Source organism: Labeo rohita, chromosome 20, assembly GCF_022985175.1.
Source record: "Labeo rohita strain BAU-BD-2019 chromosome 20, IGBB_LRoh.1.0, whole genome shotgun sequence".
In the NCBI taxonomy this organism is placed as follows: Eukaryota; Metazoa; Chordata; class Actinopteri; order Cypriniformes; family Cyprinidae; genus Labeo; species Labeo rohita.
In genome coordinates this window covers 8,112,072-8,130,026 of record NC_066888.1, presented here as the reverse complement: position 1 = coordinate 8,130,026, position 17,955 = coordinate 8,112,072, and the positions used below count along the sequence as shown (strand labels likewise).

General features: G+C 32.8%; 1 protein-coding gene and 1 long non-coding RNA gene across 4 annotated transcripts in view; one reads left to right on the top strand and one right to left on the bottom strand.

Moving 5' to 3' along the window:
- Nucleotides 1–17,955, bottom strand: part of ralgps2 (Ral GEF with PH domain and SH3 binding motif 2) — a 150,570-nt gene that overhangs the window by 119,937 nt on the left and 12,678 nt on the right. The window lies entirely within an intron of this gene.
- On the top strand, nucleotides 1,858–8,541 carry LOC127183091 (uncharacterized). The gene is made up of 3 exons (XR_007829997.1): nucleotides 1,858–2,115; nucleotides 4,476–4,526; nucleotides 8,353–8,541. It is a non-coding gene; the product is annotated as an uncharacterized LOC127183091 (long non-coding RNA).

Sequence of the window (17,955 nt, the reverse complement as noted above, 5' to 3'; positions counted from 1 at the left end):
ATTTATATAATAATAATTATTATAATAATTTATATAATAATAATAATAATAATAATAATAATAATAGTTTTTAGAATTATAATTAAAATTAAGCATATAAATAATATAATATGTATTATAAATAATTCTTAGAATTTTTATAAATATAATATATAAAATTATTTCTCTAATTATTATACAAATAATTATAATAATTTATATAATACAATAATAATAATAATAATAATAATAATAATAATAATAATTTTATAATTCTAATAAAAGGCATACAAATAATGTAATATATAATATTTATATAATAATAATAATAATAATAATAGTTTTTAGAATTATAATTAAAATTAAGCATATAAATAATATCATAAATAATTATTAATTATTCTAAATAATATAATATATAAAATTATTATTTCTATAATTACTATAAAAATAATTATAATAATTTATATAATAATAATAATTATAATAATTTATATAATAATAATAATAATAATAATAATAATAATAATAAATAAATATATATATATATATATATATATATATATATAATTCATACTACTACAACTACTACTACATGAAAGTTAAAAAAAAGTGTAGATATCTATATTTAGAGAGAGAGATGATAGTAGAGAGGAAATAGTAGTGATTCTTAGTAGATTATTTTAATAATCAGTATTAAGATAATTAAAATAATATTTCATAAAAAACATTTTTTACTAAAAATGTCTTTAATAATAACTATTTTTATCATTACAGTTAAATAAGCATATAAACAATATATAATACATAAAAACAACTATTTCTAGAATTATTATAAAACTAATGATCATAATATATACTACTACTACTACTACTACTACTACTAATAATAATAATAATAATAATAATAACAACAACAACAACAACAACAACAACAACAACAACAACAACAACAACAACAACAACAATATTTACTACTACTTATATTACTAAATAAAAAGCAAAAGAAATTACTTAAAAAAAAAAAAAAAAAAAAAAAAAAAGTGAAATAAAAAAATAAAACGAGTATAAAAAAAAAAAAAATTCTACAAATTTTTTAATACTAATTAGTTATGGCCATCCCATTTCCTCATTTTAAATGTTAAACCATCAAACCACAGGGAGATCTTACAGCTTCTCTTTTGTTGACAACAGCTAGTCTGAAGCCACTGAAAACACAGAAATTGTGACCTGCTCGTGTATAAATGTCACGCTTCCTTCTAAAACCCACAATGCATTTATTTAATGAAATTTCAGCTGTTGCTACGATTCACATTTTATTTTGACTAATCATGCAGCCCTAAATTTGTAACCCCTTCACCAATGAGTAGTCAAGAGAGCAAGTGCAGCACAACTGAATGGCTTTCAAGTCAATGCTAAGATTATTTCGCCAGAGGTTCCCTTGCTTAAATGTCATCCACTCGTGTGTGATTGAGTGTGTCTTAATTTAGACAGACAGTGAGAAACATGCGCTGTACCTACATGCGCCTTGAAGTGAAATCAAACGAGAAATGTTCAGGCTTGAAAAACTGACAATAAAATTCATGCTGCACTGAAGCGTCTCACAGGCCTGATTAATATCAGACGGATGAGCCAAACACTATGTCTGCATGTGGCAGTCTGTCTGACGAAAAGCAAACAGTGTCTGCCAGAATTCTGCGGTAACGCAGGCTTAAAGTTAAGGATGTTAGGAGAGACAAAAATAGAGCGACAGGTCCAAGAGCTACTCCATATGAAACACAATCCTGCCCACAAATTTGGAGGAAAAGGAAGTTGATGCTCGTCCTGAAGAGACAGTAGCGGGTAGCTTGTTTAACAGCAGATTGTGTGTGTGTGTGAGTGTGTGTGTCTGTATTAAAAGGAGGTGAGAAACGGCCAGCCTGTCAGCACTCTAATTATCATCCAAAGAGAGAGAGACTATAAAAAGCCAAGGTCACAGCGTACGCTATGGCAGAGTGCTGATCAGAAGCAGAGGAATTTGACAAATGGAGTTGAGCGTGATGGTGATGGCTGACGATAGGCCCGCTCTGTGCCTGCATGTGTCCAAATGAGGAGGAACACATTGCTTACTACATATAGGTGTGGAGCACATTACAGGTATGGGATGTTCAACTGGAATCTGAATTGCAATTACTTAAGTTACTATTATTTTATGTGTTTAGCCTAATACAATCATATTTAAACAAGTCTCACACATCACCGCTTCCATGTCCGAGCGCTCTATCAGACGCCACGAGAAAACAAGTGATAGTCACAATGTGATATAATACTACCAAAAAATGTATAGTTTTCCCTTTTAACCCCATACCGAAATCCCAGATACTCAGACAATGATAATATACAAATAAATAAATATAAAAATGATTTGTGTTTGGGACACTGTGAGACTGTAGTGTACAACGTAATTTGAAAACGACTGGATTACATGTTTAATGTGAATAAACAGCACTCATAAATGGCTGTTGAGATAGTATTCTTAAGCGAAATAAATTGAGGCTTGGACCCAGACACAGCATTCGTTGGACGAATTTAGTCGTCATTTAAGAAGCGATTAGGTGGCACTTCAAACGATCATTATTTACGTCATTTATTGTTTCTATAAATAAATCATAATTATAGAAGCCTATTACTGCCACTGAATAATTAAAAAAAAAAAAAAAAAAAAAAAAAAAATTGTTTATTGCGACTTTCTCACACAGTTCTGACCTTTTTTCCCCTCAGAATTGTGTGATACAAACTCGCAATTCTGACTTTTCTCTAAGAATTATGATCTTTTTCTCGCAAATCCAAGTTTATATCTTGCAATTGTGAGTTATGAAGTCCAATTCTGAGAGGAAAAAAAGAAAATGATAATGTTCTCATGTCTGTAAGTTTATACCTCACAAATGCATGTTATAAAGTCAGAATTGGAGATATAAACTCAATTCTGAGTAAAAAAAAAAAAAAATCTGAATTGCGAGATATAAACTTTAAATTCTGAAGATATAAAGTCAGAATTGCAAGATATAAACTCGCAATTCTGAGAAGAAAAAAGCCACAATTGCGAGATATAAACTTGCAATTCTAAGAAAAAAAATCGGAGGAAAAAAGTCACAAGTGCGAGACAACTGCAAGACAAACTCAAAATTCTGAGAAAAAAAATTCAGAGGAAAAAAGTCACAATTGCAAGATGGAAACACAAATCTGAGGAGGGGAAAAAAATAAATAAAATCACAACTGTGAGATATAAAAAATTGAGAAAAAAGTTGCAACTGTGAGATAAACTCTCAAATCTGAGAAGAAAAAAAAGAGTCACAATTGCGAGATATAAACCTGCAATTCTGAGAAAAAAACATTCTGAGACAAAAGTTGCAACTGCGAGATATAAACTCGCAACTCTGAGAAACAAAAATCACAATTGTGAGATATAAACTTGCAATTCTGTGGGAAAAAGTCAATTGTGACATTTAAATTCGCAAATCTGAGAAAAAAAGTCACAATTGCACAATATAAACTCGCAATTCTGAGGGAGAAAAACATTCTGAGAAAAAAGTCGCAGAAGTCAATTTTGAGGAAAAAAAAAATCTGAGAAAAAAGTTGCAACTGCAAAATATAAACTCAATTCTGAGGAAAAAAAAAAATTCACAAATGCGAGATATATACCTGCAATTCTGAGGAAAAAAAAACGTTATAACGTAATTGCGAGTTTATAATCACACAATTCTGACTTCATTTCTCAGAATTGCAAGTTTATTTGTCACAATTCTAAGAAAAAAAATGTCAGAATTGCGAGTAAGTACGATGCAATTACGAGAAAACATTACTACTGTAAGAAACTCACAATTATGAGAAAAAAAAGTCAGAATTGTGAGATAAAAAGTCGCAATTAGCTTTAATATAATTTAGTGGCAGAAACAGGTTTCCATATATAATACATGCATTTAAAGTTAGGGTTAGGTTTTTTTTTTTTTAATTCTTGAAATAATTATTTTATTTAATTATTTCATTTAATTCTTTATTTAACGGGGACAAGGGACAGTCAAAGACTGCCCCAGAATTAACTACCTAGCTAAATTTTATCTTTCAAAATTCGAATGAAAAAATGAAGCAAATTTAATATTGAAATGTAGTAAAATGTCTAAACTGACAGCAGCTGAACGAAGTTTAGAATTTCTTTCAGTTTTAATTTACTCAAATATACAGTTATAAGTGTGTATCCCGTCTGAAACCAATTGAAATGCATCAGACATTCATAAACTGTAACCTGAATTGGAACTTGGAAGTACACAAAAAGTCACATTCAGCATCTCAGCGGCTGAATGAATCAAAACCTCACGGGTGAGGCGTTTGGGGGTCACAACTGTCACAGCATCAATGAACTGCTGACTGGACAATTTCCATGTCACATGGTCAAAGAAAAAAAGGAAAGATGACAGTAACCTGTGCCCGCTGTCCTTCTTTTTTTTTGTGTGATTCAGTAGAGATCAATAAGCGTGCGTGTGCTGGAGGTTGGCGGTGTCAGCAGTCCAGTAAGTGGGCAGCAGCAGGCGGCGAGTGTGTGTGTGCTGATTGAAGACTCCCGTGGGACGAGAGCAGCTGGCCTAAACCCAGATCCGCTGCCTGCATGGTTTCTTTCCCCTCCTTCTCTCTCTCTCTCCACTCCCTCGTCTAGCATGCCTTTAGTTTTTCTCTGCGCCCTCCCGCATGATTTAATACACTTGCTCGGCTGAATGCCCCATTCCTGTCTCTCTATGAGCCCAATTCAGAAGCCAACAGGAAACTCCACAGGAAACAAGGGATTCTGAGAGGAAGCGGCAACTGCTGTGCCGACCGGCAGCAATAGGAAAAGGGTTATAGTCATAATGACTGACACACGGTCATGGCACACATGAGCACACATTCACTCTCTTAAATAAACAGCAAGGCGGCACTAGAGGAAATGTCAGAGTTTGTTATCTTGTGTTGGTGTTTATATTTGTGGTTTTGACTGTGGAGCAGATCAGATAAGGAGAAAATCTGTGGCATTAATCAACTGACATCATTACACCACAATTTCGAATCACACCATAGCAAACCACACTCACACTGGGACCAAACACACAAACACTGAGGACTGGTCAGGATGGTTGACTGTTCAACTAGTGGTCCACAACACGAAAACATTTTGAACAATTAAGGTAAATTAAATACATACAGCTGTTTTAATTCATTTAATTAGACATGCTTTTGATCAATACATTTTCGTTAAATACAAAAACATTAAAATAGAAAAAGAATTTCGTAAAAAAAAATAACATTGTTTCACAGGGCTCTAAAAATTTAATTTTAGCTAAACGTGTGAAAAATTGCTGTCAAAAAAACTTTTTTAAATCTAGAAAAATGTTTAATAACTTTATTGAAATTAATAATTAAGATGTGTACACTTTTTACTTGACATTTCACCACATGACCTTTTTAGTGTGAAATCTGAATTGAGTCAGTTGAAACTTCTTGGAAAAGGTATTAAAAACCAAAACCATGTGAAGCCGATACGAATACCAAGTTCATTTCTCACTGCTTGCATTTAAATAGATTTTTCTTTTCCTTCATGCTCAGTGACAAACAAGTGTGCTCATCATAAAGGCCAACTAATCATTCAGACAGTTAATTATGAAAATACATAGTTCGGCACGTCCTTATCCATGACCTCTACCCTCTTGTGAAAGGAGTGTTTCTCTGAATCATATCTCACACCATGTCATAGTACCAGCAATACCAGTAGTATTTAAGGCACTAAATAAAGAGTAATGTGTTTAGAAATCAATACAAAGGATGTGTAAAGGAAGTCCTGACCCTTCAGATTACTGTGACTGCATTATTGAGGACTGATCTGCAGATTAGAAGTTAAGCTTTTCAGATATGGACACAGCACGTCTCACTTGGCCATTAAGGGACAAAAAAAAAAGAAAAAATTGTAATATAAACTCGCAATTCTGATTAAAAAAATAAACATTCTGAAGAAAAAGTCACAATTGTGAGATATAAACTTGCAATTCTGAGGAAAAAAAGTCACAATTGCAAGATATAGCAAATATGAGAAAAACACTGAGGAAAAAGTATCACAAATGTTGAGATATAAACTCGCAATTCTGAGAAAAATGTCACAGTTGCAAGATATAAACTAGCAATTCTGATTAAAAAAAATATATTCTGAAGTAAAAAAGTCACAATTGCAAGACATAAACGACCAATTCTAAGAGGGAAAAAGTCATAACTGCGAGATATAAACTAGCAATTCTGAGAAGAAAAAAAACACTGAAGAAAAAGTATCACAAATGTTGACATATAAACTCGCAATTCTGAGAAAAACAACACATTCTGAAGAACAAAATTCACAACTGCAAGACATAAACTAGCAATTCTGAGAGGGAAAAAGTCATAACTGCGAGATATAAACTAGCAATTCTGAGAAAAAAAAAACACTGAGGAAAAAGTATCACAAATGTCGAGATACAACTCGCAATTCTGAGAAAAATGTCACAATTGCAAGATATAAAGTAGCAATTCTGATTAAAAAAAAATATATTCTGAAGAAAAAAAAGTCACAATTGCAAGACATAAACTAGCAATTCTGAGAAGAGAAAAAAAACTCACAACTGCGAGATATAAACACAATTCAGAGAGGGAAAAAAAGTTGCAATTGTGGGATACAAACTTGCAATTCTTAGGAAAAAAATCTGAGGAAAAAAAGCAAATATCCAGATATAAACTTGCAATTTTTATATAGAAAAAAAACAATTTGAGGAAAAAAAAAAAAGTCACAAATGACAGATATAAACTCACAATTCTGAGAAAAAAAGTCAGAATTGAGAGTTTCTCTCACAATTCTGACTTTACAACTTGCAATTGTGAGTTCATATCAAGCAATTCTGACTTCATTTCTCAGAATTGCAAGTTTATTTCTCACAGTTCTGAGAAAGAAGTCAGAGCAGCAAGTTTGTACCACACAATTCTGACAGAAAAAAAAAAGTCAATTACAAGAAAAAAAAATAGTCAGAATTGTGAGATGTAAACCCACAATTACAAGAAAAAAGTCAGAATTGTGTCGCAATTACCTTTTTTATTTTTTATTCAGTGGCAGAAATGGGCTTTTACATATAATACATGCATTTGAAAAAATAACGTACATGGAAATTTTTTTCTTTTTTTTTTCTTTTTATTTATTGAGTACATTATTACATTACTGAGTATTGATCTACTGATTTGAAGTTAAGCTTTTCGGATACGATCACCATCAGCACGTCTCACTTGGCCATTAAGTGACATGTCAAAGTTCAGAGGTCGTACCTCCGGATCGGTTTACAGCCTTCACTAAAGCTGCATTCTGCAAGAGTTGTCCTAAAGGGACAGCACTGTCCCACTCTCAGGAAAGGGCTGGCATATGGACCTCATATTGGCCCCCAGCCTGATAAACCATCATGCTGTTCTGTAAAGCCATCCACCAGCTGAGTATGATTAGAAGGAAATCAGTAGAGGCTTCAGACTGAACACATGGCCAAAGGATTGCACGGCCCCATTTTCTGACAAACAACTCAAAAGCAAATTTATATCTACATATACACACACACACATACACAACAGTTCATCCTTGAATCTGACTGGCTGAGAGGAGTGCAATATTCTAGTGATAACAGAACTCCAACAGTTTCACTGTTTGTATCACTCCACTTGAGGTATTTTTCACAGCGAGTGTCACGGTGAATAATTTTATAAATGATACTGTTTGTGTGGCACGGAATGTAGTTTTAAGAGTTTTTTAGGTGAGAATATACTTGAGACTTCAAACGTGCGATTTGTTAATAAAGACAACGTCTACTTGAAAATTTGCATCAACGTTTTCGGAGATTTGAGCTCTAGGGTGTCAGCAGGCGTTCAGCGCTCATGAACTCACTGAGAACTGCCTCACCTTGGCCAGTTTTTCTGGAATTTGTCACTGGCTGTAATGTCTCTACAGTGGTTAAACAAGATAGAATTTGTTTTGGGTGAATCTAACGGGCAGTCTTTGGTTTCATTAATCTATTATTTGTTCCAGAGCAAATAGTTCTGGCTGAGGGCAAAATCTCACCATGTTATATTGTACGTGACATTATTACGAATTATTAATGGGTTATTCACTCTATTTTACTGGTACAGGCTTCTGAAATGTTGGCATCATAACAAGACTAGATTACTCTGCAGTACCATTTCCTATGAGAACGCATGTATGTTACTGACACTCCCTCTGCAGAGCTCAACAGTATTTTTCATCAACATTAATTCCATGAGTCATCATCATATTTTCACTCCACGTCTCTTTTCTCAATCCTTCTGTCACAGGAAGACGTCTCACAGCTGGGGCGAAGATGAGAGCAAACGGCACACTAGCTGCATATAAATCACGTACACTCCTGTCCTTTCATTGCTCCACACGCTTTCATTTGTTCTGTGACTTGCTCCCTCACAGCGTCTTTCTGAGTCTCTCCCTTGAGATAATTCCAGTTGGCCCTCAGGGTTTTGAGGGAGAAACGAGAGACATGCTAGAGCCTGGGAGAGCAGGTACAGACACAAAGACACAGCAAACAAACACACTTTTGAGACAATCACAGAAACAATGCCTAGAGAAGACTAGTCTAAAAGAGAGTGTATCTGTTCCAAAACCTGCCTACGTCAAAGCTGCTCCAAAAGTTGCAAACTCTAGAATCTAAAATGACGAATGATACAGGAGAAATAAACTATAAATAAAAACATTTCATTCTGAAAAGTATACAAGTAGTAGTGCCCTATGAGTTCCGCAATGCGGAAAACACAGACTGAATTGTGGAATCCAGTCATAAAAACAAAATTTACTGTATAAAGTGGAATGTCACAGAATGTGCCAAATTTTGGATGAATAAATCCAAGGTAAGTCAGTACACTTAAATTAAAACACAATATGGACTAGTGTCCATGAATATTAAGCCTCAAAATTACCATTTAAATAGGAATCATGCATGTCTCTGTAAATAAATGGTGCATACGTGCAGTTTAATTTACTACACACGTACTGAAAGGCGTGACGCTCATGGTAATTTCAGATTCCACTTCAATATGAGTACATAAACACAAACATAATCTATAGAAGTGCTCTGAGAGTTACGTCATGTGCATATCATATACAAACAGAAACATGCAGGTCTTCACAGCAACCCGTCAAAATAAAAGCTTGGTTTAACTTGAAGAAATTGTGACAAATGTATTACCTAATTTAATGATAGAACTGCTACTACTAAAATTATTATTAAAACATTATTTTTAAGAAATCCTTACCATAATTTATTTACCAGAAACACAAACAGTATTTCCGAAAAACAAAAATAATAACAATAATAAATAAAATAATATTTTTTATATATAAAATATGTGTGTGTATATATATATATATATATATATATATATATATATATATATATATACACACACACACACACACACACACACACACACACACACATTTAATTTGTGTTAAAAATTTAATAAATTGAACTGTTAAATTGTGTGTTTCATAATTTCAGATAATTAGACATGCGTTGTGATTTTTTTTTTTAACCATTAAAACGGAGTCTAGAAAAATTAAAATGGAAAAAATAAAATTTGGAGAAAAAAAAAAAAAAAAAGGAATTTAGGAAAAATAAAACAGATTTCATAGGGCCCTAAATAATAACAAAGGGCAGTAAATAGTAAAACCGTTTGCACTACAAACCAACATGTTTATAATTAAGACTGAATGCATTTAAATATAATGGATATATTATAAAGAAACACAACTTTGCAATATTAAGCAGCAAAACAAGCCAGTTTTTACAGCTAAAACTAGCTGGAAGTGGATGACACCAGAAGTCAGACATTGAGCTGCACGATTCTGGATTAATTAAGAATTCCAATTTTGTGTCTCAGACAGAGATCACGATTTTCCCATGGTTCTGAACTAAACTAAATAATGTGCGACAAAATATTAATTGCTGCAGTCTAATATCTAATATATATATATATATATATTTAATATATATGTATTTAAAATATTTTATACACCAATTTTTAATATTAAAATTATGAAAAATTCACTTGTTACTGGATGAATTAGCCATTTTGATCAAATCTCTTCAATGAATGATTGAATTTTTAACAACTGAAACAATGCACCAATTACTTTAAAAAGATGACATGCTGTATTTTGATCACTACCATAGACATCAATGTTTGTATCCAAACTATGACCTTTAATACCGGTATTTCTGTGATAATATGAATGAATGTAAGACAGAAATAACACTGGGTAGTTGAAAAGACTGTTTATGAAGCTGTTTCTTAGCTAAACATGGTATGCTCTCTGTGTCAGCGGCACCACAAACATAGATTTGAATGTTATGGTAAGACTTTTTCAAAGGTTTAATAGACACAGGGAATCGCTGTAATTTAGAAATGAGATCGCACAGGTGTTTGAATCGCCATCTCGATCTTTAAACGATTAATTGTGCAGCTCTAGTCAGACACATTAAATTTATAAATGGCCACACCTGCTCTTATGGGAAAAATAAAGTGGATGCAGACGTGGAAGTGTATTCCATGCCAAAGACAGTACCGATCATTGAGTATGTAGGGCTAATCGCATAAAAAAATAAAAGTTTGCCTAATAAATGCGTGTGTACCGTGTGTAATTATTACGTATATATAAATATACACAAATGAATGTATATATTTAAGAGAAATATGTTATTTATGTACAAAATACTGTATTTATATACAATATAAATTATATAAAAATTATAATAAATACATACACTTGTAAATATTTCTTAAATACATATATGAATGTGTTTGTATTTATATATGCATAATGATTACACACAGCACACACATATTAGGCAAACTCACTTTTATTTTGTATGCGATTAATCGCAATTAATCGCCCCAGAGTATGTATTTTGAATAACGTTAAAATCAACGGACAAATTGCTTTTCTGTGGAATCTTAACGCATTGCGTCTGGTGTGAGTTGGTGTGAGTTTTCTTTGCCCTGCTAAAAAAGGGTTTCTTCAGGAAGTGTATAATTATTGATCGTGTTGTCTCCACCACTTGTGAATTCCCTAACAAATGCTGTTCAGTGAGGAGAAACGCAAACTTTCAGTGACCCAAATCTATTTGTTCTCCCAGAGGTCACCAGGGCAAAGGGCGTGTGTTATAGCACTACTATGCAGTGACCAAGACTGTTCTGGACAGTCAGAGAGTCGCTAGTTTGTGCTAGTAGTGCTCTGTCGTGTACAAGGTTGTTGCTTACTGACCCATTTCAAAAGAGCCCGTCGTCAATTTAGTTTGAAACATCTGATGTACTCCAATCCTGAGAGCCACCATTATAATTTCACTCCTCTATATTTATGTGTTTTTCCCTCTGAATCTGACCGTCACAGAACAATGTTTCATTGTCTGCAAGTGTGTGCGGGGAGAGGAGTAACAGCTGTGGCTAAACAAACAGCTGTATCTCTTCACCCTCATTTCTCCTCCTCTCTTGTTCTCGTTCTCCCAGCTCCCCTTGAGAGCACCCGCGCCTACGTTTTCAAACCGCGCCATGCACGTGTCACACAAACACTGATAAAAAGCCTACACACCAACTGCATGACAGGCTCGGACAGGATGCGTTACAGCCTCAAAACATTGATTTGAACTCCCTAAATATAGAAAAGACATTGTTCTCTGCTTGCGTGTGTGTTCACAGCCCGTCCACTCCCACATAGGACAAAGACTCGCTCACAGCTTTTGAATCTCTCAGCAGGACAGATAATGGGTAAGCCCGGGTCCGCCCCACACCCCCTCAGCGTTTGTGACTTGTTTGGGCGGACGCCTGAGGCTCTGAGCGACGTGTCCAGGCAGAAGCTAACTAAAGTCCCCAGAGAACAACCGGAAAACGCCTGACTGCAGAAGACAGCGGACATGAAAGGCCATTATGAGGTGAAGAAGATAACAAAGGAGAGAAAGACGGATACACTTCCCATCTTCACATCGCTTCAGCGCCGGACGCACGCGACCAATAGAGGATGTGAAGTTGTTGCTGAAACACAAAATTAGACTCAAGTGAGGAGAGAAAGACAGAGGGAGAGGTTTTTTTTTTACTCCTTTTGCAAAATACATCTCTTCCCACAAGGGGAAAAACAGTCACTGTGAGTGTGTGTGTTTTTTTCAGATAAGAACTTTGTGATACTTAAAGGAGAAGAGCCAAAGAGGATATTAAAGGGATAGTTCACCCAAAAATTATCCTATGATTTACCCACCCTCAAGCCATCCTAGGTGTATATGGCTTTCTTCTTTTAGACGAATACAATTGGAGTTATAGTAAAAAGTTTCCTGGCTCTTCCAAGATTTATAATGGCAGTGAATGGGTGTTGAGATTTTAAAGCAAAATAAACTGCATCCATCCATCATAAAAAGTACTCTACAAGGCTCCAAGGGGTTAATAAAGACCTGCCTATTTTACACTCTTTTGAGTATGAAGTAAAAAAAAAAAAAAAAAGTCACAATGTGCTTTATAAAAAAAACTTGATTCTGATTGGTTAAGTGGCATTCAAAGCTGTTGTAAATTACTCTACAAACATACACCTTTGTTTGCTTATGCGTGTTGCTTGGCAAACACTTTGTTCCAACCACAACCGTTTCTGAGGAACTGGTGGAAGAATAATGTTTTTAATAATATCATTACACTTTATTTGCCATTTTATTTTGTGAAACCTTATTATTTAATTTATTATAATAAATTACATGAAACCCTGTATATAGAATAACCGTTTTATAAAAGCAATGCGCCCGGTGAAGCCGTGGTTTACAGTGAATTTACAACACCTCTTGGCTGTTATAAATTCACTGTAAACCACAGCTTCTTGGGGCTTATTGCTTTATTGTATGCTATTATAATAAATGAAACCTTATTTAATTTATTATAATAAATGTTCTAAAAACCCCGTATATGGAATAACCGTTTTATAAAAGCAATACGCCCCGTGAAGCCGTGGTTTACAGTGAATTTACAACATCCCTTAGCTGTTATAAATTCACTGTAAACCATGGCTTCTTGGGGCTTATTGCTTTATTGTATGCTATAATAATAAATGAAACCTTATTTCATTTATTATAATAAATGATATGAAACCCTGTATATGGAATAATCGTTTTATAAAAGCAACACGCCCCATGAAGCCGTGGTTTACTGTGAATTTACAACACCCCTTAACTGTTATAAATTCACTGTAAACCACGGCTTCACAGGGCTTACTGCTGTATTGTATGCTTCCCAACTCAAGCTTACTGCTTTACTGTCAAATCTGTATAAACATGAAATAAACAAGAAATGAACAGGTAATATTATTAGTAACTGCCCTTACTAATGTAAAACAATAGTAATTTTATGATTAAATGATCTATATTTTTAATAATGTAGAACTTTATAAAACTTTATAAACTGCAATCTAAGTATATAAGTAAAATAAGTTTCTGCTATCTCGTTTGTGCGTTTATGAGAGAGTGTCATTTCAGCGGATGACATAGGACGCAGGTGTACCGTAAGCTCTGGTGACAATATGCTAGTCTCGCAAGAATCAAGTTGTTAATAGCAAATGAAAATAAGTCTCCTCTTGGCTTATATCAAAATCCTCTGACAGTTTTCTTTACAAATCCTCGTTCTGTACTTGTAATTCGTGACCGGTGTTTTGTTTTGCTGTCCCCACCACGCTTTGTCACAGAGTTCACTGTCTTGTGAACTCTCATACGACAGTTAACGGAAGCTAGAGATTATGGTTTATAAATATGGATATTTTACCAACACAAACTTATCAATCCGCTTCAGAACTTTCCTTATCAAATGTAGGAGCTAATAAGACAGTAAGTTTTGTACACACTTAGGCTGTGTTCCAATTCACTTAATGTTTAACGCTTGCATTTGAACGCGACGAGAGTCCGTTGTGTAAAAACGCCATTGTATGTGGCAACTGCCGTTTTCTAATATGCTAACTAAAAGTACGTATTTCAAAGCATGCACCAAGTGAATTGGCACACAATCAATATCTTAATACAAAACTTCTGTAGACGTGAGCTCTGTTGAGAGGATGTGAATGTTATGAGGAACACAGAGGAAATTTAGTCTCACTGTGTTCTGAGACCTTACACTGGGCGTTACCCACAATCCTGTGTTGCAAAACCTGTGTGTGTGTGTGTGTGTGTGTGTTTTGGCAGTAAACTCTGGTGGCCTAATGAACTGCACGTTTCTCTGATGGCAATGTGTGAAGAACCCAACACAGAGAAGACTAATCTCACACATACACACACACATACACACGGCGAGAGAGAGAGTTGTTGAGTGTATTAAGCGCAGTGGACTGAACACAGGTGAACAGATTGGAAGATAATCTGCCTGAGAAAGAGAAAGAGAGAGAAAGAGAGATTCATACATGTATACAAGCTAAATCACATAAACAGTACATATCAGAAACACTAGTAGAAAAGTAGATTAATGGAAGGCAATGAAACAGTAAAAGAGAAAAACAGACAGGAAAGAATGAAGAGACGGGAGCACAAGGACAGTCCAAGTTCATCATCTCCATATGGCGGACGGCACAGGCTCGTGGGAGAGAGCTGTGACTTACCCACAGGCTAACACACTATTGTCTGACACTGCACTATACAGCTTTACATTGGCATAACTACCTGTATATCATTTAGATTTATGTTTGGAAAAATAAACATCAGCCAGGCATGCATATTTGGAGGCTTTTAAAAGTGTCAAGTGGGCTTATTTTATTGTTGCCTGTCTGTTGCCTTTGACGTCACAGTTTCAGTGAAGGGTTCTGGGACTTTGTGTGTCTTTCTTGTTGTGCCTTCAGATAAAATGTGAAATTACGTCATATAACAATACACTCTTTTTTTCCCAGCAGTATGAACTTAAAATGTTACTTTAAATGTTCTGGATTTCACATGTGACCTATAAGGCAATAAATAAATAAATAAATAAATAAATAAAATAAAATAACAAAATAAAAGAAATAAAAATAAATTAAATTAAATGAATTAAAATAAAATTAAAAACAATGAAATTAAAAAATAAAGAATTAAATTAAATTAAATTAAAAATAATATGAAATGACAAAAAATAAAAATAAGTGAAATAAAATAAATGAAACGCAATGAAAACTAAAAAAATAAATTAAATACAAAATAAAGAAATGAAATAAAATTACATAAAAACTAAACTAAATAAAAGATTTTAAAAAAATGAAAAATAAAATGCAACGAAAAAAAATTAAAATAATCAAATAAAATAAAAAAAAAATGAAATGAAATAAAAATGAAATATATTAAATTAAATTAATAAAAAATAAATAAATAAATACAAAAATATTAAATAATATAACAAAACCAAAAGTAATAAAATCAAATAAAAATGTAATGAAATTAAATAAAATAACACAAATACTAAAATTAAATTAAATTAAATACAAAATAAAAAAAGAAATTCAATGAAATAAAATGAAATAAAAACAAAAATATACAATGAAACAAAATAAAATGAAATAAAATGAAAAAATAAAATCTAGAAAAGAAATGAAATAAAAAATAGAAAAGAAATGAAATAAAATAAAATGTGAAATAGTAAAATAAAATTTAAATAAAAAAATGAATTAAAATTAAATTAAAACTAAAAGAAATGAAACGAAATAAAAATAAAATGGAATTAAACGAAATAAAATAAAAACAGAAATCATATAAAATGAACTGAAAATAAAAAAAGAAATGAAATGAAAAAATAAAATAAATTAAATTAAATTAAATAAATTACATTGAAATATAAAAAACTAACTAAAATGCAACAAAATAAAAATAAAATAAAACTAAATAAATATTTTATTCTATTTCAAATAAATGCTGTTCTTTTAAACTTCGCATTCATCAGAGAATATCGACTAAAAATAAAATAAAATGATAAAATAAAATAAAATAAAAACCCCGAACTTACTACACCACAGTAGTGTATACACAAAAGGAATGAAACTGATCTCTATACTGAAAGAAAGCATGATAGATGAAATCAGGCCAGATGTAAGTATCACAGTATTGTAATGCATCCTCTCTCTCAATGATTTCTCATTTAATTGCTATCAATTCTCTTAAAATTCTGCAATTCCCCCCACTTTCATGTCATGAACCTCATAAACTTCCAGATCTAGTTGCCAGTTCCACCTCTGACTTTGTATCCCAGCAGAGTAATGAAAATGAGAAAAATAAGCTCTTTAATAATGAGCACCAATACCATATGCAAGCAAATTGAAGCCTGCCGTTTCGCCGTTTTTACGCACACCAAACGGTTCCTGGCGATACATGTGCATTGTGTGGGTTTGTCACCTGGGACTACCCATATCATTACACACACCAGAGGAGACCTACTTCTGCTAAAAAAGCAGCAGTGTTGCATGTTGATAACAGGCCATGTACTGACATTTCCCTAATGCAGAAGTCCAACACAAGACACGTTTGTTTTCACGTAGGACAGACGACAGTGGGCCAAAGTTGATATGTCTCTGGGTGTGTGAGTACACGAACAAGAAAGAGCAATCCTCCTGTTAAAGGCACTCCCATTCTTCTGAAGTGCACGCCAAAACACACACCCCACGCAGCTGTGAGTGAGCGAGCGTATGTGTGTGAGAGAGTGTGCGGTGAGAGAGGGGAAGCTAGCTCTTACAAGCTTGCTCAACTGTGACATGGTTTGTGCTCAAGTGTTAAGTCATGTGATCTCCTCCTAAACATCTTGTTTGCGAGGTGAAAGAGAAACTTGTATTTTGATGTTGACGTTTGCTGTAACTGCAAGCCAACGAGACACAATCTCTGCAGTCAACAAGCACTGGTTTTGGTGGCCTTGACCTATATTAGTGAAATTCAGCACAGCCTTCATGTAAATAGCCGTTCACTGCTCTCTTTTCATCCATCTCTTTCACCTGGTGCTTCAGATATAGGTCAACAAAACCGCATTCCGTACAGTCACATATTTTCATACGCACACATGCACAGCTGATATCCACTGGCACCTTTTTGTCCAAATCTATTAATTTATCAAAATAATAATAATAATAATGCCACAAATGCAATTCATACATGGAACAACTTGATTATGTTTTAATTTCTGAATTAAAAGGGGAGACAAAGTAAAAAAGGTCATATGGAAGCCCATTTGAGCCACTGAATAGAAGTGTAAAAAAGGTAATTGCGACTTTTAAATCGGACTTTAGAACTTTTTGAAATTACGAGAAAAAGTCAGAATTGTGAGTTTTCACCCTGCAATTCTGACTTTATTTCTTGCAATTGTGAGTTCATATCATGCAACATTGTATTACGAATTCAGAGGGAAAAAGTAATAAAAAAAAAAAGGTAAGACCTTCGTTGAAACATGCAATATATGCAAAAAAAATGAAATAAAATAAAACTAAAAACTGAAATGAAATAAAAAAAATTAAATATATTAAATTAAATTAAATTAATAAAAAATAAACAAATAATTAATAGAAACAATATTAAATAAAATGACAAAAAATAAAAAGTAATAAAATAAAAAAAAATAAAATGTAATGAAATTTGTTAATTAAATAAAATAACAAAAATATTAAAATTAAATTAAATTAAATACAAAATAAAGAAATTCAATAAAATAAAATGAAATAAAAATAAAAATAAACAATGAAAAAATAAAATGAAATAAAATGAAAAATAGAAAAGAAATGAAATAAAATAAAATGTAAATAGTAAAATAAAATTTAAATTAAAAATTAAATTAAATTAAAAAAGGGTAAGACCTTCGTTACCATTTCTTAGAAAAAAAAAATTATACACATTTTAACACCTAAAAAAATGAAATTAATTTCAACAAAACTGCTTT